Source organism: Cryptomeria japonica, chromosome 4, assembly GCF_030272615.1.
Source record: "Cryptomeria japonica chromosome 4, Sugi_1.0, whole genome shotgun sequence".
Lineage (NCBI taxonomy): Eukaryota > Viridiplantae > Streptophyta > Pinopsida > Cupressales > Cupressaceae > Cryptomeria > Cryptomeria japonica.
In genome coordinates this window covers 624258769-624284228 of record NC_081408.1, presented here as the reverse complement: position 1 = coordinate 624284228, position 25460 = coordinate 624258769, and positions in this window count along the sequence as shown.

Sequence of the window (25460 nt, the reverse complement as noted above, 5' to 3'; positions counted from 1 at the left end):
GGAATCCCCAAAAACACGAAGTTCCTGGATCTTCCATCGAACTGCAATTCGTAATCCTGTTGTTAATGCCTCATATTCTGCTATATTGTTAGTGCAAGGAAATGATAAGCGGTATGATTTTGGTATAGAATCCCCTTGAGGAATTATAAAGAGGATGCCAGCTCCTGCCCCATGCTGTGTGTATGAGTCGTCGAAGTACAGTTGCCATGGCTTTGCATGCGACATTGTTAAAATGGATTCATCTGGAAATTCTGAACTGAGAGGAACATCATCTATCATGGGAGCATCTGCTAATTGATCTGCAATGGCTTGTCCTTTTATTGCTTTTCTGTCTACATACTCGATGTCGAATTCACTCAGGATCATTACCCATTTGGCCAATCGCCCAGTAAGTGTTGCTTTATTGAGAAGGTATTTCAATGGGTCTATTCGTGCAACTAACTTAGTCTTATGAGTGAGCATGTAATGTCGTAATTTCTGCGAAGCAAAGACCACAGCGAGGCATGCATGCTCAATTGGTGTGTAGTTTAGCTCATATCCCACCAATGTTCGACTGATATAATATACTGCTTTTTCCTTGCCTTCAGCACTTTGTTGCGCCAAGAGTGCCCCCAATGCTGTTGGAGTAGCTGAAATGTATAATAACAGTGGTTGATCTGGAACTAGTGGCATTAGAACTAGCGAATTCAGAAGATAATCTTTGAGCGTTTGGAAAGCCTGTTGACAGTTATCATCCCATTTGAATTTGATGTTTTTATGTAGCAGGTGCTGAAAAGGATTACACTTATCTGCTAGTTGGGCTATGAATCTTCGGATAGACTGGAGTCTGCCTTGTAAGGATCGAAGTTGATTGATATTTCTTGATGGTTGAATTTCCAAGATGGCATTGACTTTTGCAGGATCAGCTTCAATTCCTCTTTTGGATACAATGAATCCTAGGAGCTTTCTAGAGGTTACTCCAAAGACACATTTCTTGGGGTTTAATCTTACTTTGTATTTTTCCAACCGATCAAAGACGACTGAAAGTATGTCCAAATGTGTATTTCTGTCTATTGATTTTCCCAAGAGATCGTCAACATAATCTTCCACGGTTACGTGCATGAGATCATGAAAGATAGTAGTCATGGCTCTTTGATATGTAGCACCTGCATTCTTTAGCCCGAAAGGCATGACATTCCAGCAAAAAGTTCCCCATGGACAAGTAAAGGTTGTTTTGTGTTGATCCTCGGGTGCGATTCTTATTTGATTATAACCAGAGAATCCATCCATCAATGATAGCATTTCATGACCTACTGTGAGATCAACAATTAAGTCAATATTTGGTAATGGGAAATCATCCTTTGGACAAGCTTTGTTGATGTCTCTGAAATCTGTACATATTCTGATGCTGTGATCTGGTTTGCTAACAGGTACCAAGTTGGAGATCCATTCAGGATAATCAATTGGGCGTATGAATTCGACATCCAGTAATTTCTCAAGTTCTGCTTTGACTAGCAATGCCACTTGTGGATGCATTTTTCTTAATTTCTTTTTTACTGGTTTTGCCCCCGGTTTGACTGTCAAATGATGCATTACCAAATCCGGATCCAATCTAGGCATAACAGCGTATGACCAGGCAAAGTTGATTTTTCGTTCTTTGAAGAAACTTATGAATTTTGACCTTTCGGACTTTGTCAATGATTGAGCTAGGAATATGTTATGTGGAACCTCTTCTGTACCAATGTTTCTTTTGATAGTCTCCTCTACCAACATGGATGACTTTTCCTCATAGGATGCTTGGAGAATGTTGAGCCTTCCATCTTCGGGTGCCTCGGAGAGGTTTTCGCCCTCAAATATGTCCTTTCTTTTTACTTTTTTGGGGTCAGATAGCGCCACAGTGTGGTTTTCACCATAAGACCCTTGATTTGTTCTTATTTTCACATTTTTGCGACTAGAAGGTCCGACACCCTCACCAAAATATGCCACACTATTGAGTTCTATAGTGTATCCCGCTTTATGGTCCCCCAGAGGAAGATCATCTCGTATCCCCAGGTAGTCAATAAAAGCTTCATCATTTTGAAATGTGTCCAACTGTGCAGGTCCTTCATGATCCCGGTCAATGAGTTGGTGGTGCACAAGGGGAAGGTCGTTAATGTCTTCGAAGTTAGCGGGGCTAAGAGTGAAGATGTGGTTATATTTGGGTATGTCAAGGTAATTATCAAGGTCATCGATGGCACTCTCCTCATCAGTCTCGATTGCAAGCGAATCCAAATTATCGTCACTAGTAGCGCATTCTGGGATAGGTGTTCTCATCCTATGTGATTTCAACCTAGAACCTAGAGACGAGGATTGTGTGGACTCCTCATGGGTCATTTCTTTTCCAACTCTGAACTTGTTATAAAATTCCTCTTCTTCTGTGGGTTCATCTGGCTCTCTGAATGTCGCGGTGAGCTCATAGTCACTGGAAGACTTGTCTGAACCCCATTCCCATTCGTTAGAATATGTGGAATAGCGATCCTCCTGTTGCATTTTGGCGGCTTTGATTTGCAAGGCTTCTTCTATCCTTTGGGTGTGGACTTTAGAAGTTGAAAAACCAAGTCCTTTTGAGTGTTCCTTCTTGAAGGTCAATTCGGGTTGTAAAGGTTCCATGATACCTTCCTTTTGTAACCCCAGAGGGCTTTTTCCATCATACCCGAATTTTTGCAGAATTTTGAAGCCTTTGCCATATTTCTCACATGGTAGGTTGATGTGGTCTTGTGTTTCCTCTTCATTGTCCCTGAAAAGCATTTGATATAAATCTTCCTCTTCTAGTTCACCCCATCTTTGAAAGGTAGTAGGGTCCCATTTAAGCATCATGATAGAGATTTGTTTGTTAGGATGTGGTCTTCCATATTCCTTTGGGGAACTCATGACTTGTCTTAAATACATGGTCTGATTGAAAGTATATTCCCCCATGCCTCTGTCCTGAAACCTGCCTTTAAGCTCACCTTGTTTTGATGTTGAAGGTTTTAATGACTCAGGATCAACGTATGCCGAGGAAGGAACCGCCTCACGATTACTGGGAATGATGGTCTCAGTCTTTGATTTCAGGTTATTGCAGTATATGAATGGATTAGGATCACCGTTAACTGTTACTTCCACTCCATTATGAGGAAACTTAATGCATTGGTGATATGTGGATGGGACTGCCCTCATTTCATGAATCCAAGGACGTCCTAGCAATATGTTATAAGTGAGATTTAAATCCAGGACTTGACAGACCACATCCTTTGTAACTGGCCCAACTCTCAGAGGTAAAATGACTGTACCCTTGGATGAACGCTCTTCATCATCATATGCTTTAATGGTGATTTTGTTTGTAGAATTCACAGCTTTATCAGAATATCCCAATTGTGTAATAGTGCTTAATGTGCAAATGTTTAGACTTGCTCCTCCATCTATCAGGACTCTTTTTATTCGATGTTTGTGTATGAAGGCTTCAATGTGTAGTGGTGCATTATGTGGCTGACTTACGGAGGCGTCATCGGCTTCAGTGAAGGTAAGGGAGTGTGGAATGGAAAGGTATCCCACCATGGCTTGAAACTGATCCACGTTCAGATCAGTAGGAACGGCAGTATCACTCAAGATTTTGTCAAGAATGGCTTTATGTGCGGGGGATATGCGTAGGAGCTCAAGAATGGAGATGAGTGCGGGTGTCTTCCCTAATTGTTCTACAAGGTCATACTCAGGTTTGGTTGATGAAGAGGCAGCATTTTTAGTTGGAGCACCTTGCAAAGTGATTTTACCTCGACGAGTTGTGACATTACATTCAGAGGTAGGTTCGGAAGAAGATCCCACACCTTTTAGGACAATCTTGGGTCTCTGAGTAGAATTCTCAGGGTTTTTGTCCTTGATGATGATAGTAGAGACATAATTGTCCATCGAGATATGATTGATAGTTGAATCATAGTTGTAGGATGCTTTGGTATAGTTGGTTTGATCATTTGTGGCTTTAGCTTTTCCCTTGTCATGTTTTGGAAATGCTTCCTTAAACATCTCATGTTCTTGATTAGACGAATGTCCCTCAATCTCAATGTCACCTCTATCAATGAGATCTTGTATGATGTTCTTCAGTCGATGACAATTTCCTGTCTTATGACCCTTGCTCTTATGAAATTCACAATACTCATCATCATTCCACCAATTTGGTTTAACCTTTGGTTCATATGGAGGAAAATCTGGAACTGTGATTACCTTGTTTGCCACAAGTTTCTTGAAGACTGACTCAAGTGGTTCTCCCAATGGAGTGTACTTCCTTAATGATCTGGAAGTTGTTTGAGTATTCACTTGATTGTTTGTAGAACTTGATCCAGAAAAAATGAATTTGGGTCGCACTGTGTTGGCATCAACAACACCATCATTGACTGTGTTCTTGTTTTTATTCCAAAATCTTGGCTTGTCTTTTCCTTTAAAGTCATCTTTGTTTTCTTTGAATATCTTGATGACTCCTTGTTCAATTAGGACCTTTTCTGTCGCTAAGCCTTTTTCAATAACATCCTTGAAGGTAGACAAACAAGCTTTCCTTAGATCATAGCCAATGTCTTTGTTAATATTCTAGGTGAACATTTCTACCATTTGTTTTTGTGGAATTTCACAAGAGCATCTTCTGGCTAGATTTCTCCATCTTTGTAAGAATGATGCAAAATATTCTCCCTCTTTTTGCTTGGTGTTGCACAAAGTAGTGACTGATATGTCTGTTTCTATGTTGTAGGAGAAATGTTGAATAAATGCCTCTGCTAAGTCACCCCAGGACTTAATAGATTACCTTGTTTGCTACAAGCTTCTTGAAAACTGACTCAAGTGGTTCTCCCAATGGAGTGTACTTCCTTCATGATCTGGAAGTTGTTTGAGTATTTACCTGATTGTTTGTAGAACTTGATCCCGAAAAGATGAATTTAGGTCGCATTGTGTCGGCATCAACTACACCATCATTAACTGTGTTCTTGTTTTTATTCCAAAATCTTGGCTTGTCTTTTCCTTTAAAGTCATCTTTGTTTTCCTTGAATATCTTAATGACTCCTTGCTCAATTAGGACCTTCTTTGTTGCTAAGCCTTTTTCAATGACGTCCTTGAAGGTGGACAAACAAGCTTTTCTTAGATCATAGCCAATGTCTTTGTTAACATTTTGTGTGAACATTTCTACCATTTGTTTTTGTGGAATTTCACAAGAACATCTGCTGGCTAGATTTCTCCATCTTTGTAAAAATGATGCAAAAGACTCTCCCTCTTTTTGCTTGGTGTTGCACAAAGTAGTGACTGATATGTCTGTCTCTATATTATAGGAGAAATGTTGGATAAATGCCTCTACTAAGTCACCCCATGACTTAATTCCAGGTGGGAGTTGGGAGAACCATTCCATAGCTTGATCACCTAAGCTTTGTGGGAATAATCTCATCAAATATGTCTCTTCTGCTGCTACCTCAATGCAAGCTGTGAAAAATTATCTTATGTGTGCCTTAGGATCCCCTTTTCCTCTATACTTATCAAATTTAGGCATCACAAAGTGTGTAGGAAATGGAGGCATTGGAATGCTCTTGTCAAATGGATAAGGACATATGTCTCTCATTGTGTATGTTGGCTTTGGTGTATTTATGTCCTCCATTTTCTTTTGTAAGTCCCTGATTTGTTGCTCCAAATTGCTCTTAGGTGGAGATCGACTTCTTGGACCATACCCCATGCTTGAGGCACCAGTTGGAGGAGGAGCATGTTGCATATATGGATGATATTGATCATATACATGTTCATATGGAGGAGGTCTATAGTGATGCTGCATATATGGACCACTTGGTATAGATTCATGTTGAGGAACACCATATCTATTTTGTGCATGTATACCATACTCTATAGGCATGTCATGTTCTATTGTATTGCCCCCAAATTTGACACGGGGTTTCCTTGTGTCCAAATTTTGAGCATGCCTTTGAATGTCCCATTGCTTTGGTGGTTGATCCTTAGCATTGATATGTGATTGAGCATTTTTTTCTCCATAAGACTTCCATAATGGTCTGCGAAGGTGAGTATCATATGTTTGACCATGTGTATGTGGGACCTCTGGTTTTTGAAGCAAAGCTGATGGTGATTCAGGTACCATATGTGGTCCTCTATTTCCTCCACTATTAGGTCTCCTTTGATCCATGTTGGAGTGAGGTTGTTGCAAAGGTTGATTTTCCATTATTTGAGACATGTCAAAATCATGAGGTATCTTGGCTCCACTTTGTGCCATCATTTGTAAGAAGTATTGTCTATCCCTCCTCATTATTTCCTCAACCAATCGATTGAAATGGGGATTCATAATGGATTCTTCCACATCTGCTGAATGTACTGAAAAGTTGTCCACATTGTCATTGTGTGTAGCATTGTTGTTTATTGTGTCCATGTTCTCAACATTTGGAATGTTTCTATAGGCATCCATGTCAGGTAATGTAGTATGATCAGAATTGAAAAAGATCTCATTGTCATACTCATAAGAACTCATGTTTGCGGACTCTTGAGCCTCTTTAGTTTCTCTCCTAGATTTTTGAAGACGGGTTTCAACCATGAACTAGGTATTGACCAAGATATGTGAGACTAGATGAAAAAAATGGGAAAAGTATGGAAGACCAAGAGTTGGATGGAATGTAAATGAATCTGAAGTGCACTTGCAATGTCCAAAGTGTAAGACCAAGTATGTATGTAGTAGAGTAGGTGTGACTTCCAAAGAGAGGATAGTTTCTCTTGATGAGGTAAGTTGACCCTAACTCTAAGTAAGACCAAATGAGACCCAAAGGTAAGAAACCTTGATGAGGGACCACTTAGCAAAGTGTTGTTGTATGTAGTATGTTGACAAAATATGATGAGGACAAGCAAGCGACCTTTTGACTCAAGTTTAGACAAGTGTGAATGTAAAGTGAGATGTGAAGCAATGATGGATTTCGTGAGACCCAAAGACAGGTTGAATGCTAAATGAAACCCTGGAGAAATGACCTAGGAAGCTCAAGAATTTCGAAACTGACTGTGTTTGTTTGCTAGATTGTAACAGTTTTTCAATTCTGGACACAGACGTGCCTGTATACTTCACAGACGCGGTTTCCTGACACAGACGCAGCTTTGTTTAACATAGATGTGTTTCTGTAAAATTTGCAAAGTGTAATGTTGATTATGTAAACACAGACGCGTTTCTACCCTTCACAGACGTGATTTCTTGACACAGACACTATTATGTCCGACACAGACGCGTTTCTGTAAAATTTGTGCAATTTTTTCCAATCTGTGAAGTTGTTTTTGTTGTGACCAAATCTGACTGTTTGACTATTTTTCGTGACAAGAGGACACAGTGTTAATGAGGACTCAATGTTTGATAGTGTCTAGACTCAAAATGACTCCAAGAAAAGTGTGTTGTTTGATGTAAAGAAATGTTTTGCATACACTTGAAGACACAAAAGACACAATGTTTTGCTGTTTGGTCTTGAATGTTTAAAATATGTCAAGCACAATTCTTATGGCTGGCCAAGACAATAGTTGTTGATCCCACATGGGGTTTTACCCCCGAGGCTACGCTATTCAGAGCAGATACTTAGATGCTTGACCTCACTGGCTCCACCCTCGGCACTCACTTCTCGGGTCAGCCAAGCATCAGTCCCCATGAAAACTCCCTATGGCGAACTTTGTATCTCTACTAAGAATTGTATGTGTGTGGGCCGCTACCAGAGGTCCGACCTCCTACCCCAACAACTAGAAGGATTTGGGCCTCTAAAACAAAATGGTGCTAGTAAGGGCATCCGCTCGTGTGGCCATACATGTGGCACTTTCAGCTCTGTAAATACAGAAGGCTCCCAGCCGGTAGGGGTTACGCCCTACAACTGATCAAATAAATTTGATCAAACGGGTTTATGGGGAGACATAGTGTCGGTATGAACTAATCAGCACACGTTATTCATAGTTTTCACCATGAATACATTTGTTTATAGTGGTTCAAATGAGGTGGGTTTTCCTCGCTACCACTTGGGTCATTCTCTTCTCACTAGTAGTCCTAATGACCACACGGGAAGACAGGCCCTCTAAAGATTAAACAAAAAGAGCCTATTGCTTAAGACACAAAAGACAATGATTCAATTTTAGTGCACCAATTGAAGTGTTTGCTAGTCTATGAAAACAAGACACACAATAAAAATCAAAAAACCCTTGCCAAGGACCTGCAACAAAGAGTTGTTAGTAGTTTGGATTGTTTCAAATGATCACCCCTTCCTGCAAGCACACAAGTTAGGTAAATTTTAAAACCCAAAAGACTTTGTGAAAATAGGGGCCTTCAACCAAACGATTTAGCTTCCAAGGCAAGTTGCACCACTTTGGTTAGCTAGATTCGAAAATGTTAGCTCAAAATAAACCAGATCTGAAACCCTAAATGCAAAATCCGAAAAACTGAATCAATGAAAACCCAAAATTTGAAACGGGCGTGCATAGACGCGGTTACCCTTAACGCAGATGCGACTGAATAACACAGACGCGATTCTGTGATACACAAACGTGGCTAAAGATCACAGTTCCGTGACACAGACACGGGTTAAAATGACTCAGACGCGACTTTTCAACACAGACGTGCCTTCCTGGAACCTGCAAAATAAAATATTGCCAAAACACAGATGCGGATCTGGATGTCGCAGACGTGCCAGAAAATCAAAAACGTGATCCAAAAGTACGCAGACGCGAAAATGTCAAAAATATTGTCGAAAACGTCAAATCTGCAACTTCAAAATACAAAATCTACAACAAGGATGTTAAATGCAAAAGGGACAAGAGTCCCACCGGGCGTGCCAAAATGTATATGGTGAAAATGGATAACAATAATAACGATATTGAAAGGCTAAATGAATTCAACCACAAAACCCTAGCCTAACAACAACAAAGATCCACCATAACATATGAAGATTACCTAAGACAATGCAAATCAAATGAAATCACAAAGATTATACCATCACATGTCCAATAGGGTTTTGAATCTCCATTCTTCCTATCTCCATTGATCTTGCTTGATATATTTGCTCTCAGATTTTATGTGCACAAGAGCTCAACAAAGAACGGAGTGTGGTTGCAAGTAGGATCGTAGTGTAGTCAATTGTGTAAATTCAGTCATTAGGGTTTGATAATGAAGAAAGCATCTCCTTATATAGAAGACACTATAAGAAATGGAGGGATAAGATTGAGAGGTGTAAAAGGAGGTCAGCTATGATTAGAGGGTAGGTAGAGGAAATAATAAAATAATGAAAGAGGTAGGTAGTGTATGAATTAAGAGATGAATGATGTGTCATGGGTAGAAAAGGTTAATGAATTAATTAAATAAATAAAGATTTATTTAATTAATAGAAGAAGTGAGATCAATTAAATAAATAAAAATATTTATTTAATTTAGGAAAGGATAATTTAAATAAATAAATGTATTTATTTAAATGAGAAATAAGGCTAGAAGAGGATAAATGAATTAATTAAATAAATAAAGATCTATTTAATTAATAGAAGAATTAAGCTTAAATAATTAAATAAATAAAATATTTATTTAATTAGACATGACAATTTTAGGTGTCTACAGTAAGGACTAAGGATTATTGTTAGGGTTAGGGTTTGAGGTTATGGTTAGGTTACGGTTAGGGTTAGGGTTAGGGTTAGGGTTTAGAGTTATGGTTAGTATTAGGGTTAGGGTTAGGGTTTACATCATGGTTGGCGTTGGAGTTAAGGTTAGGTTATTTTTAGGCTTAGGGTTACAATTATGGTTAGGATTATGGATAGGGTTTACATCATGGTTAGGGTTAGGGTTAGGGTTAAGGGTTAGTGTTAGGATTAATGTTAGCGTTTATATCATGGTTAGGGTTAGGTTTAGGATTTGCATCATGGTTAGGGTTAAGATTAGCATTATCATTAGGGCTAGGGCTTAAGATTAAGGTTCGGGCTAGGATTTTTCTTGGGTTAGGGTTTAGTGCTTAGGCTATAGTTAGGTTTAGGACCTTATAATTATGGTTATGGTTAGGATTAGGATATACATCTTGTTTAGGATTAGGGTTTACATCATGGTTTGGATTATGGATAGGGTAAAGGTGACATCATGGTTAGGGTTAGTTGTAAGGTTATTTTTAGGGAAATGGCTACCCAACCCTTAGGATGTAGCAAGATATTAATACCCTTCATATATTATTAATACATTGTAATAGATGTTTGGTGCATCCTAAGGGTCGTATAGCCATTCCCTATTTTTAGGGTTATACTTAGGTTAGGTTAGAGTTAGGGTTAGGATTATGATTAGGGTAGTGGTTTGGAGTTATAGTTAGGAGTACACTAAAGGTTATAGTTTAAGTCATGGTTTGGTTTAGGGTTGGGTTAAGGTTAGGATTATAGATATGGTTATGGTTTATATCATGGTCAGGGTTAGGGTTTAGGGTTAGCATTAGGATTAATGTTAGTGTTTACATCATGGTTAGGGTTAGGGTTTTGGTTAGGATTTACACCATGCTTGGGGTTATTGTTAGGATTATGGATAGGGTTAGGGCCTAGGATTATGGATAGGGTTTAGGGTTAAAATCATGGTTAGGGTTAGGGTTACAGTTAGAGACAAGGCTTAGGATTGGGATTATGATCATACTTAGGGTTTACATCATTGTTAGGATTAGGCTTATTTTTAGGGTTTCGATTACGGTTAGGTTTACGATTATAATTACAATGACTAAAGTAAAATTAGGGTTAATGTTTGGGCTAGAAGTTAATTAATATTAGGGAACAATTGGGTTAAAGGTTATAGTTAATTAGAGTTAGTCTTTAATTGTTGAAAGGGTTTAATTATATTTAGGGTTAGGATTAGAGGTAAATTAGGGCTATCATTCAATTACATTAGGGCTAGGTTTAAATTCGGATTAGGGCTAGAATTTAATTGTGTTTAGATTAGGGTTGAAGTTTTAGTTAGAGCTTGATTCTAGGGTTATAGTTAAGCTTAGGGTTACGCTATTGTTAGGTTTCAATTATGGTAAGATTAGGTTATCGGTAGGGTTCAATTAGGTATAAATTATGGATATTGTCAAGGCTAGGGTTTGATGATGGTAAGTGTTTAATTATAACTTTAGGGTTAGTATTATATTTTAATCTAGGTTAAAAAGAAGGGTAATGATTCAATTATATTAGGGTTAGAGTTAAATTAGGATTAGGGTTCAATTAGGTTATAGTTTTGGGCTAAAATTTAATTAGGATTAGGCTTCAAACCAATATATGTATATTATATGGTCTTTCAATGGAGTTCCAGATTAGGTTTTTGGTTAGAGATATAATTAGATTTAGGGTTAGGGTTAGGGTTAAAGTTAAGATTATAGTTAAGAGTTTAGATTTATGGTTAGAATTATTGGTAGGGTCAATGATAGGGGTATGGAATTTAATTATATGAACCTAAATATCTATGTTTAAGGAGTCAATGTGTCTAGTAAATTGATGTAACAAAATTATTGGATTTGAGGAAAAATCAACTCTACAGCTCCCAAATATCACCTACATGCAAACATGTCACAGAAAGAGAGAAGCAAAATAGCTATGGAGGCCAAAATTCAGAGATCTAGAAAAGAGGAGTCATATTGATTGTGCAACAAGATTGCAATTCAATAATTACAGTTGTTATGAAAAATACAAAGAGAGAATCCTTATAAAAGGATACTCAAAACTTGAAGGTGAAAATCCTAAAGAATTATAAGATTCCTAAGTTTAGCTTAAGCATACAATATAATAAACTAATAATTAAATAAATAATTATTAGCTAATAAAATATAACTCTAACACCCCCCCTTAAGATGAACTTAGGGAGTAGCTAAAAAACAACCAAGGACTAAAAAACATGTAAAAAAATGCATGAAAGCAACAATGGGTCTCGATAACTAGGCCTGATGAGGTACCCAAGTACAATAAAATCTTTATAGTGTGGAGAAAAAGGAGAAAACCCTATGGGAACAAAACTCCTCTCCAAGAAGAGATGAAAGCTCAAGTGAAGGGCTAAGAAGCCTCCAAACAAGAGTGTTCCAAAAGATAGGAACAAAAAAAGAGAATGAAGAACACCACTGAAGCAAGAAATAGTTGCAAACAATGTTGAAGAGTAACTGTTGATAACCTCCACTGAAATAGAACATGACCAGGTAGAAAAGATTGCAATCTGCATGAGTGCCCTCAAATGACACTACTCGAATCAGATGGCAAACAAAAGCAAACAACTGAACTCGAAGATACAGATGGCATGAAACACCAAATCCTGAAGAGCTAATCAATCAAACCAAGGAAGCATTAGAACCAACATGACAAACCTCCCCATAATGTTGAAAAGGGAGAGGGACATGTACACTGAAAAGAATGACCAACAATAATTGCATGACGAAGAACTAGGAACATCGAAGGTATAGAGAAAGTACATAGTGATGAATACTAAGAGGGGGGGTGAATTAGTATGCCTAAAAACTTAACCAAACTCTTAAACAATTTACCAACAGACCGGTGTAGTAGTTTAAAAAACAAACCGGTTAAAACATAAACAAGCCAAATAGAAAATAGAGCATTCACCCACAGAAGCACAATCACCATAACACAAGATATTTTTACGTGGAAACCCTAATGGGAAAAACCACGGTGAGTAAAACTCACAAGTCAACTATCTGCATAATAGTAACTAGACTGGTTAAGGCCTTACAATGTTCTTCACCATAACAAATCCTATTAGGAGATAAGTCTTGTTAAAGACTACCTTGTTAAAGGATTTCAGATCCACAATTGTGAACCACCTTGTTAGAGGATTTACAATAGGCTTGGCTAGGCCTACCCGGTTAAGGGTTTCAGACTTGTCGAAGAGATTAGTAATCAACACGTGAATGATCTAGAAAGTAGCACATAATGCTTGATTAGATCCTTGACAGTTCTCTGTTAATGCATTACAGCATTACTTCAGTCTTCTATCCTTTGCACTCATAATCTCTGTAGTGAGATACCTATTTCGCACAGACCTAATCTGCTCTACAATACTCGCACATATCAACTCTCCAAAACCCTAGAATGATGTCCTCATATAGGAATCTGATTTCTTGTCAGTCCAATAAGATTAGACTACAATTTCCTAAGTACAGTGCATCTAGACATATTTGGTAACATGACACAGAAACACCACTAAAGTGTCGGTGGATGATAACTCATCACACTTTACAATTATACTGGTTTAGCAAAGTATACTGATTACCGGTTAACGAATAAAGACTGGAAAACTAGAACATAATGTTTCGATCAAAAAGATTAACTTCCACTAGGGGTCCTCATTCTGCTTGAGGTCTTCATATCGCTTCGAGGTCTTCATACTGCTACGACCGGTAATCTTCTTCTAAAAAACACCGATAGTCTTCTACAAACAAAGACTATACATACAATGGCATATAATACCGGTGTGAACAAAACAACACATATTATCGGTGGAGAATAACTCATACATAAAATAAGTGTGTGTCCATCAATGACAATCACAACTTAAACATTATCAAAATACCAACAATCTCCCCCTTTGACATTGATGGCAACACTTAGGAAAATTTTGACATCTAAGTGCTTACAAAACAAAAACAGATGCCATAATCAAAATTACTCCCCCTAAGCATATACACTACTCCCTTTGCAAAAATTACAAGTATGTGCATGAAATTTTCAATATCAATACTACTACCCCTTTGCCAACAATGACAAAGTAATGCAAACACTCCCTTTTTCATTGAAAGTTACCAAAGTTTTATTGCATAACATAACAACAGAGTATATGTTCATGACAATAAAGAGTAAAACTTCTCAAAAAGAGATTTAAAGTTTTTCAGAAAATTTTTCATGTCTGAAGACCATGAATCAAGAAGTGAGGCAGCAATTTCACTCTCGGTCTTCATCTGGAAGGCTAATTCTTCCATTGCATCGATAGTACTCATCTCTTATGTTATAGTAATAGCCTCCAAGTTCAAGAAGCACTTCTGAAGAACCTACAATTTTGGTGATAGAAGCAACTAGAGCTCCTGCAGATATTTGAGTCCGCTTGCAGATCTCTGATTCAATCTTTGCAATCTGATGTTGGTGAGTGTGAATAGTTTGTCCATACACTGAACGAATCATATGGCAATTTGAAGTTTTCGATATACTTATGTAACTTCGATTGGAGTTGACTCTTCTTTTTCAAAGCATCATCACAAAATAGGTGAGGTTGGCAGATTTTGCTCAATAGTAGGTTACCTTCGCCCATAGCTAAACTTATATCATCCTTCTGCTTAAGTAGTTTTGCTCTGTCTACATCCATTTTCTTTACTAATGAAACTTTCAGAGCTTTTTCATGCTTCTTCTCTACAAAAACCTGGGCAACATCTTCTAAAGATTGCACTGGATCATCTACTACTGTGCAAAGAAGTTTTAACTTGGCTAGCGAGGAATTGGTACTGGGAAGGTTAGTACCAGGGATTAGATTGGAAAGAGTGTCAACAACAATTTGAATGACATCCTGTTCTTTCTTTTTCCTCAGTTCTTCCAATCTAACCTGAGCTAGTTGAATGCTCCTCAGTAGCTCATTTTCATCAACCGATTGAGTAAGACAGGCAAGAGTCAAATTGGTGGGACTGGTGGGATCAACCCACTTAGCTTGATCTCCGGTTGTCTTAGGATTCTGTCCTCCTTTATTTGCCTTGATCTCCTCTTTTCTTTTCTTCTCCTCTTCTTCTTTTTCCTGTGCTACCTTGGTGGCCTTCTCTTTCTCCTCTTCCACTCTCTTCTTCTCTTCGTCTTTCTTCCGCTCTTCTTCCCTCTTTTTCTCTTCTTCCTTTTTCTTCTCTTCTTCCTCCTCCTTCTTCTCTTCTTCCTCCTTCTTCTTCTCTTCTTCCTTATTCTTCTCTTCTTCCTTCTTCTTTTCCTCTTCCTTCTTCGCTTTCTCTTTCTCTTGTTTTTCTTTCTCCACTTCCTCTTTTACTAGTTTCTCTTTCTCTACTTTTTCTTTTTCTAGTTTCTCTTTTTCCTGTTTCTCTTTTGTTGCTTTCTCATCTTTTTCTTTCTCCACTCTCTCCTCTTCAGCTTTCTCCTTCTCTGGAGTGGTGTCCTCAACATTTAGTGCATCAACATCAATGGGGTCATTTTGTTATGCTATTCTTTCACCCAGACTGTCAAAGATTTCATTCGGTTTGGCTGTGGATAGGTGAGGCTCTTTCTCAGGCTGTTGATTTGCTTCGACTACCTGTTCCATTTTGATAGCTTCTTCAGCTCGGAAATGGGTGTCCTTTTCTACTTAAGAGGTTTTTCCTCCAAGTAACTGAAGTCTTCTCCTTCTTAATAAAAAGGTACCTTTGTACCGATTAAGAATCTCAAACAATTTTGAATTAGAGGCATTAGGAAAATATTGGGCAAAATTTTCTTCCCTAATTGCTTGTTCTTTTTTTATGACAATGTGTCATTTGTTTTCCAAAGAATCATATGAAGAACTAGAAACAATAGTCTTAATATCAGTTGGTGACCGATCATTTTTACATAAATATTTAATGACCTCTAGCTCTACTTATTCCTTTTCACTATCACTAAGATCATCAAAATAATCTTTTAGATCATCAAGAACTTTCCTTTTAATATTCTTCATAATTCTTTGAAAATGTGTCATCTGCTAGTAAGAAGCAATATGTATACTTACTGGTGCAGAGGTTGTTGGTACATTACCGGTTGACTTCGTCTTCTTGCTTGATTGCCTCGTCTTCTTCATTTCTACCTCTGGTTCAGTGTCTTCTAAATCCTGTGAGTTATTCTTGGTTTTTCTCTTCCTTTCAAATACCTTTGGCGGAATAGCCTCCGGTTTCTTTTTGGCTTGTGACCTCTTGGTCACTTTAGGATTGGCAGTAGATGTAACCGGTGCCGATGTTGATGACACTGCTTTCCTATTTTTCTGCTTCGGTACTTCAATAGATTTGATCCTCTCAGAATAAGTATCGGTCCTCTTTTTCTTTGGATCCAGTGGTGAAGTAAGTAGGGTAGAGGCATACCCCATGAGTATATCATTTACCACTTCATAGCCCATAGGCTCAACTTCATCTTATATGGGCTCAACCGCTTGCATTATGCAATGATCTATTTTGATTGTGAAACAGATATCATCTTCATATTTTTTAACTAGATCACCTGATATTCTCATTCTCTGGTTCATCTTTAGTCTGAACTCATCAAAATACATGTTCAGAGTCTCTGGATACGCAGATCCCACTACTTACAAACTCTCCTTTATTTGTCTGGAAACCGGTAGGTCACTCGACCATTGAACATCACCAACTCCTGGAAAATATCCTTGAAAATAGAAAAACAATCCAATAAGTAGTTGACTGAACTTAAACCTCAGTGTTTTGTCCACTTTGATGGACTTCAGGTTCTCCATGAGTTGTTTTTGCAGGCAGGTACATAAATCACATTCTGCATTCTCCTTGATCATCCTATAAGCGGCATGCACTACAATTGTAGGAACATAATTCATTCTACTAGCATATAATACTCTATACCCGATTACCATGCATGCATATTTCACCAAGTCATTTTTTATGGTGTTTACAGTCATTGCCCGCTGGTCGCTCACATAACCGGTGAGCTTTGTCACTTTGGTTTTGGTGATCTTGCGAAGAATAGGGACTTCCCCAACATTACAGAAACCGGTCACGACATGAATTACCTCTGGTGTAATATCATGGGTTCGCTCAAGGTACATCTTGTCACCATGAACCCTACTTAGAATAATCCTAATGTGTTCTTCTGTAAATTCCTTGAGAAAATATACTGCATTGTGAAATTTCTTCTTCTTGATTACGATGTACTCAGGTTTAATCTTCTTATCATCTCCACATAACAAACTCAACTGTGAGTGAATCACTAGAGACCCTAGGTCTTCCAGTTTGCAATCAATATATCCTGAAACATCCCCTTCGACAATGACTCCGACGGGAATTTGAGATAGGGCATTATATTTCACCTTCTTCCTAAGAAACTCAAATGATTCCTCAGGTTCGGTAGAACTAGAAGGTATTTTAGATGTAGAAGCCATATCTAGATAATTCCAAATGATGTGAGTGATTCAACGAGAAATACCTTTTTAATCCGAACTAGGGTTCACCGATGTTGAACGCAACATACTTCTCCAAAAGCTTGTTTTACCACTCTGAATGGCTGCAAAATCTTGTGTAACATATCTTCCTGAATTCTTTTGAATGCAAGATGAATCGCTCTTGTTGCTCTGCTCAAGATAGAAAAATTCTTTTTTGAAAATAGGTAAGTAAAAATGATGACGAAAGTCACTTAAATATGCTCCTACGTACCATAATAAATGCATCACCGTTAGGGCACAAACCCTAACTTTTCCTTTTACCAATTCGTTTCTTATGTCGGACAATAGGTAACAAATACTGATAAAGGCACTTTACCAATATACTCCGGGGGTTCAAAACATTGTTACCGATATGTTCCCCCTAAGCTTTTCGAAGCTCAGTTTGTCGGTTCAGGGGTCTCCACACTGGGTGCAAAAACTAGTACATCTTATGGCTTCTCTTCATATTTCTTTTTCCAAGTTTTATCCATATCTGCCTGAACGGTTTCACCATCGATCTTCCCTTCTAGGTCGACCAATATGTCTCTCGATGGATTCTTTCTCAGTCTACATGCTATAGTAGTGTGCCCTGGTTTGTTGCAATGGTAGCATACCATACCAAGTGTTCTCCATGATCCGGTGTTCACATGATCATTCTTCCTTCTGCATGTTGTAGCAGTGTGACCGCTACCACGATAGATCAAACAAGTTGCTCTCCAACTGTTTACCGCTCCATAACCATTTGACCAGTGGTCATAGGTTCTGTACCAGTTTGGTTTCTGGTTCATAGGAGGTTCTGGGACAACTCCTTTAGATCTTGGTGCATAACTTCTAGAGTTGTTCATAATTGACCTGCACTCAAAAGCTCTATGCCCAAACTTGTTGCATGCATAACAGTGACCATTAAATCTACCAGTTCTAGCCACATTGTTTTGCATGTAAGGAAAATTATTGTAAGTCTTGCTCCTACATACATTGGCAGTATGTCCTTCCTTATGACAGTTGAAGCACACAAGTTTAAACTTTGTCTTACCTTTGCTCTTGTTGTTGTTCTTAGGTACCAGTTTCTCTTTTGGTGCATTACTCTTGGCTCCAGAGGTTTCACCTTCCTCATATGCAGAAAAACCAAGTCCATTGGTATCCTTTGATGGCTTTACTGATTCTAGCTTTTGTTCCAATTTAGCAGCACTCTGATTGAACTTTGCAAGTATCTCCTTTGACTCAGCAAGTTCCTTGGAAAGAGCATCATTGGTTTTCATCAAGGTTTCATTTTGAGAGATAGCAGCATTGAGGTCTGCTTGTATTTCTTCTTTCTCTTCATTACCCTCTTGTAGATGAGAGGTGATGGTACCAATCTCTTGTTTCAACTTATAGATCTCATGCTTCTTGTCCTTCACTAAATCTTCAGCTTTTCTTCTGTTTTTAGCTCCTGATAGTCAATCCTTCCAACTCCCTCCTTAGGTTAGTTTTGGATTCATTTAGTTTCTCCACTTCTCCGACTAGGGCCTCCATGTCTACTTCATCAGAAGAGTTGTTTTCAGTAAATTCCATCAATTGCTCAGCAAGTTCTCTTCTCTTGGCTAAAGAGGCTTTATACTTTATCTTGAGTTCATCATAGGCTCTCTCAGACTCAGTCAGACGGTGAGTGAGTTCCCTCATGCTGTATTCCCCCATATCTCCTTCCAAGTGGTTAGACTTATAAAAAGGTTGGCTCTGATACCAATTGATGAATACTAAGAGGGGGGTGAATTAGTATGCCTAAAAACTTAATCAAACTCTTAAAAAATTTACCAGCAAACCGGTGTAGTAGTTTAAACAACAAATCGGTTAAAACATAAACAAGCCTAATAGCACAATCACCATAACACAAGATATTTTGAAGTGGAAATCCTAATGGGAAAAACCATGGTGAGTAAAACTCACAAGTCAACTATCTATAGAATAGTAATCAAAGTGGTTAAGGCCTTACAATGTTCTTCACCAGAACAGATCCTGTTAGGAGATAAGTCCTGTTAAAGACTACCCTGTTAAAGGATTTCAGATCCACAATTGTGAACCACCTTGTTAGAGGATTTATAATAGACTTGGCTGGGCCTACCTAGTTAAGGGTTTCAGACTTGTTGAAGAGATTAGTAATCAACAAGTGAATGATCTAGAAAGCAACACAAAATGCTTGATTAGATCCTTGACATTCTTTGTTAATGCATTACAACATTACTTCAGTCTTCTATCCTTTGCACTCACAATCTTTATAGTGAGATACCTATTTCGCACAGACCTAATCTACTCTACAATACTCGCACATATCAACTCTCCAAAACCCTAAACATGATGTCCTCATATAGGAATTTGATTTCATGTTAGTCCAATAAGATTAGACTACAATTTCCTAGGTACAGTGAATCTAGGCATATTTGGTAACACGACACAAAAACACCGCTAAAGTATCGGTGGATGATAACTCATCACACTTTACAATTATACCGGTTTAGCATAGTATATCAATTACTGGTTAACGAATAAAGACTGGAAAACTGGAACAGAATGTTCCGATCAAAAATATTAACTGCCACTAGGGGTCCTCATTCCACTTGAGGTCTTCATACTGCTACGACCGGTAAGCTTCTTCTGCAAAACATCGATAGTCTTCTACAAACAAAGACTATACATACAATGGCATATAATATCGATGTGAACAACACAACACATATTACCAATGGAGAATAACTCATACATACAATAAGTGTGTGTCCATCAATGACAATCACAACTTAAACATTATCAAAATACCAATACATAGTGTCGTGGAAGGAACACTCACTTGACAAAGGTAGATGGCAAATAAAAGGCAAATATCAACCCCCCCATTGCAATTTATAAGTAGTGCATGTATAGTAAGGTACAAGATGTGCAAGATCCCAAGTATACAATGCATGATGACACTTTATCTCAGTGTGTTTGCATAAATAAAATGCTACAATGAACATAAGAGACAAAATATTGGAAACAAAAGAACAACCAAAGACGAGACATCCTACTCAAAGAAAGAGATCCCAGGACTTGAAACATCCAAAATATTCACCAAAGTGCTGAAAAGCCAAAAAACTGAATAAAATGTACTTGGAGCAGAATTTGGAAAGAAAACTCATGTTAGCGGAAATAACACAGAACAAGTTTCCAACGATATAAAGTTTTCAAAAAACGGAGTTCAGATGCTCAAGTTATGTCTCCTAGAGTACAAAAAGGAACTTTTGGTTTTGACAGCAAAAAAAGCCATCAAAAAAGAAAAATCAAAAGACCAAACCTTTAGCTCTGGATAGAGATCGGAAAGAGCTTTCTGATGATATAAGGTTTTTGAAAAAACGCCTCCGTATGACCAAGTTATGGCCAAAAGAAAAAAAAAACCCTCTTGTAGGGCATAAAGAGGGTAAATTTTTTATTTTTTTTTGACGAAAATTTTCTGACGCATTTGTAGGTATAGCCATACGGATTTTCGTGCCTCGAAAAACATTGCAATAAAAAATCATGCCTAAGATGCCCTTGTCACCGAAAATAGGCAAATTATATATCAAAATTCATGGAATCAACCTCATGAATCCAACTGTGAGGTCCTTTTGGCACCAAAATGCACCAAAAAAGCAGCTACCCTCAGAAATGGAAAAAAAAAACAATTGCACAAACCCCCGAATACACAGATCTGAAGAACAAGGCCCAAAATCTCTCATAAAGAGAACAGGGGCATGCAAATCTGGAGCTATAATACCATATTGGAGTTGAGGAAAAATCAACTCTACAGCTCCTAAAGATCACCTGCATACAAACCTATCACAGAAAGAGAGAAGCAAAATAGCTATGGAGGCCAGAATTCAGAGATCCAGAAAAGAGGAGTCATATTGATTGTGCAACAAGAATGCAATTCAATAATTACAGTTGTTATGAAAAATACAAAGAGAGAATCCTTATAAAAGGATACTCAAAACCCTAAAGAATAATAAGATTCCTAAGTTTAGCTTAAGCATAGAGCATAATAGACTAATAATTAAATAAATAATTATTAGCTAATAAAATATAACTCTAACAAAAATTATACCTAAAAAATTATCCTTTTCATTTAAAATCTATAATTTTCCATCAAGTTAAAATACAATAATAAAAGTTTAGAGAAATTTGTCAATTTTTTTATTTATCTTTATCAAGAGAAAAAAGTAATGGAATACATAATATTATAAAAGAAATAACTAAATTAAAAAAAAAAAAAATTATAAATATTTTGTATTTATTTTAATTATATCCCATATTGTTGATTATTTCTTATTAAGTTAAAATATTATTATTCTTATCATTTTATTTGAATAATTTTAATATATAATTTATATTGATTTTAATAATGAGCACGCTTATCAATTACATCTTTAAGGGTAATAAGAAATGGGAACTCTTTTTATTATTATTAAATCCAATTTTAAAGATAATTTTGTTTGAATATTCTTTGTTTTCATTTTTATTAATTTTAATAACAAACTATTATTCTTTCAAAATTAGTCATAGTAATGACTCATTATAAATTTGGGGTAATTCCAACTTGTAATAACTCTTTTTCTTTCCAAATTATTCATAGTAATGACTCATATAAATCTAGATCACTACAACTTGTTACCATAATTTTTTTCTATAATTTATTAAGTTTGGTATTTTTTTTAAGACATACTAAGTTCTATATCTTTCCTATTTTTACTACATTGTGATCTTTTTGTTAATTATAATAAAATACTCATTCTTTCTAAATTACTCATAGTAATGAGTCCCTATTAATATGGGATCACTACAACTTGTTACCATAATTTTTTTCTAAAACTTACTAAAATTTGTATTTATTTATTTATTTGTAAAACTTACTAAGTTGTATACATTTCCTATTTTTACTACACTCTTGATCTTTACTCAATCAAAACATGGAAACATCTATTATTTTGAGAATTAACTTGCTTTATCTAAAATTTGCATGCTATATTTTTTTATCCCTAAAAATCTAATCATGTTAATGTTGATACCAAATTTAATAAGAAAGCTAAAATTACATTAATGTTGAACCATGAACCTTTTTATTTGAGTGAAAAATTAATACATAAGTTTATTAACAATTGAATTTTTTAAAATGTTTATGTGCAAATAAATTTAATACAATAAATATATTAATGGTAAGCATTTAATTGAAAAATACTTTTCTATAAAAGTTAGATTTGCAGAATTCTTTGGTTATTTATGGCCCTTTGTAATGGGTCGTTACTAATGAGCCAACAATGTTACTCAACCTTTATTCACTAAACTTGAATGGTTGCATGCATTTCTCACAAGAAAACTTCCATTCCAAAATGCTTTAGTGAATCTTCATACCCCAATATGGCGCATGTATCGAAACTCCAAGTACATTCTATTAATCTATATGTTAAATTCAAAATGCGCGATCTTCCAGCCTCCGTTCTAAATTTAAAAGTCTCAAATTCTAAACCCAAAATAGTGAAGCCTATAGAAATGTAAATACCTATATCCAGAAAGCGACTTATGTCTCATATTACTGGCATCAAATTCTAGAAACCTAAATTTGAAATGATAAATCTGCGTACACGCTATGAAGTAAAATTAAAATGCAAGCCCAATCAACTGCACGAATTCTAACAATCTGAATATGTAATTTTATAATTTCATTTTCCTTTTATCTTTTCAAGTAAATGATATATACATAAATTTGAATGTATTTATATTAAAACTTGAAATGAATGACATTTTACCTCAAAATCGAAATGGTTGTGCCAAGTATAGTACCTGCAAACAAATATCCTCAGCAATGATGATAAATCCGTTAGACTTCAAATCCAGAACACAAGAATATTTTGGGCTGCAAGAAATACATTTTACCTTCGTGCTATGGGCTCTCATATTAAAATAGACTCTTAGAGGTGTTAATGCGAGTGAGCGCAAGCATATACAATAGTTGTGTGGCAAATAGAATTAAGACAAATGACTCCACCATTTTCTGCATAAACATTGAAATGAAGAGTAAAAGAAATCTTCTGTCATCAATGGAATTCCTCATTGGAAGATAAAATGAAGGGCTTATCAAACACAAGTTTCTACCATGCAAATCGATTTCCTTGCAAGCCTAACTAACAGTCACTAATGTAACTTTAATAATTGTAACTGATATATTTGCTTACGAAATGAATTATAGTGACTCTAGATTTGCAGAGAAAGTGCAATTATACAAACATTATTTTGTTGCTTCGAGAAGATTTGAAAACAAAACCTGTTATTGTTGTTATAATCTGCATCAGCTATCATTGTTGAATAGACATGTCATGGTAATATTTCTTTGTTTTATAAGTGTCAAGCTCACTCTTCCCATTTTTGACTTCCATACGTTTTAAATTTTGCATAACCTACGATTAATGCCATGTGTCTGTAACTGTGTTTTCCGTCCACCACTTTGAGTTTGTACCTGTCGTTTGGCATTCTCCATTTCACATATGTAACTATTCAAAATATCAACCATTTCTTTTATGTTAATGGACACAATATGGCAAGACTCTTGGAATTCCATATGCTGCAACTGTAACTGCCCTTTCTTTTTTGTTTCACGGATGTGTTGACATTGTATAGGATGCCTCTCGACTTAAATATCAATTTGAACTATTTTATTTACCTTAAAATTATTTTTATTTCACTTTATATTATATTGTATCTACATTGTTTATTTTTTCCCTCATACAATTTTTTTATATTACATAGTTAACATGCAATTTTATATATATAAATTTAAAATTTCTTATTAAAAAAATATAAGATATTTTTTTTTAAATGAATATTGTAACTATGAAATGGTAGATTTTTTTAAAATATCTTTGTTTTTATTTTATATTTATATATCTATCTAAAACTTATAATTTTGATGGCGGTTTATTTTATTTTATATGATGTTTATTTTAAAAATATTGTGTTTGTAATTAATATTCATATTTGACATGTGAGCGGTTGTCAAATTTAAGCTAAAAGATAAAAGTTAACATTAACACACTCACACGAGTCCACTCCACTCCTTGATGCTATTGTAGAATGCCTCTCGACATTAAAAAATGGATAATGTAAATTCAATAGAATGTATATACAATTAATAATTTAAATTAATTAACAATAGATTATAGGTACATGTAATTTTAATTTAATAGTAATTTTAGAAAAATAAATGTATGGCGGATGATGTATTTGGTTTTATGATTGAAGGAATGAATATTTTTCATGTAGATTTCAAATTCATTGTCGCTAATCTAGGAACTCCTCTAATTTTATTTTGTGCAAGGAATTTGTGTATGGTAATAGGTGATGGTTGGGAAACTAAGCCCAAGTTTGCATGAGATTGTGTCATTTGTCAAATATGTACATGCATCAAGTCATTCTCTCAAAATGGACATGAAACTAAATGGGAAATGACGTGGATATGCAAATTCTAAAATTACATTTTGCCCCCACTTTGAGTTGCATATGAACCTTAAAGTGTTCATATATCTTGAAGTATGGTAACACTCACACACATGCATGCAAAATAAATATTTAAATGTTAAAGGTAATTGTAGGTCCATGTAAGTAATGGGCCCTAGTAGATGTCATCATTATGCTCAAGGTGTATTATACTCACATATGGATGCAAAAATGTAGTCAATAAAAATAGAAACATTTAATTTGACAAGCTTGTGACACTTAAATGCATGAAAAACAAAAAAAGAGACATTTTTAAAAAAAAAATTATGCTATTTTTTAAAAATATAGTAGAAAAAACCAATACATGTGATATCGAGTCATAACTTTATAAATTGTCCCTAATTGCAGCAATATGTATAGCCTAACATGTATAGACTTGCATAACTTTAATTACAACCAACAATGGTATACAAAATGACCCAGTCATAGAATGAAAATGGGCCCCATACAAACTATTCCTAAACATACTAGAGCAATATATGATAGGTACAGGTAACTGCTTAATTCTCTACCCATGAAGTCCAACCGAGCAAACCTTCCATCCATATGATAGACTTGTTCCTAGGTGCTATGCTGCAAGCTATGCCTGGTATTGCCTCGCCATCTTCCTGCCTTCATTGATCTTGTTCATGAAAGTTGCATGGGTGTTGACAAAGGGTGTGTGTTCCATGTTGAATAGGGACCATGTGTATCTGTGAGAGAGTTTTGAGCCAAAAACCCTGATCGTTCCATCTTCAATAAACTTTTCAAACTTCCTCTTGGTAAATCTCATTACCACTATTACCTGGACATTAATATTGTAAAGAATGAG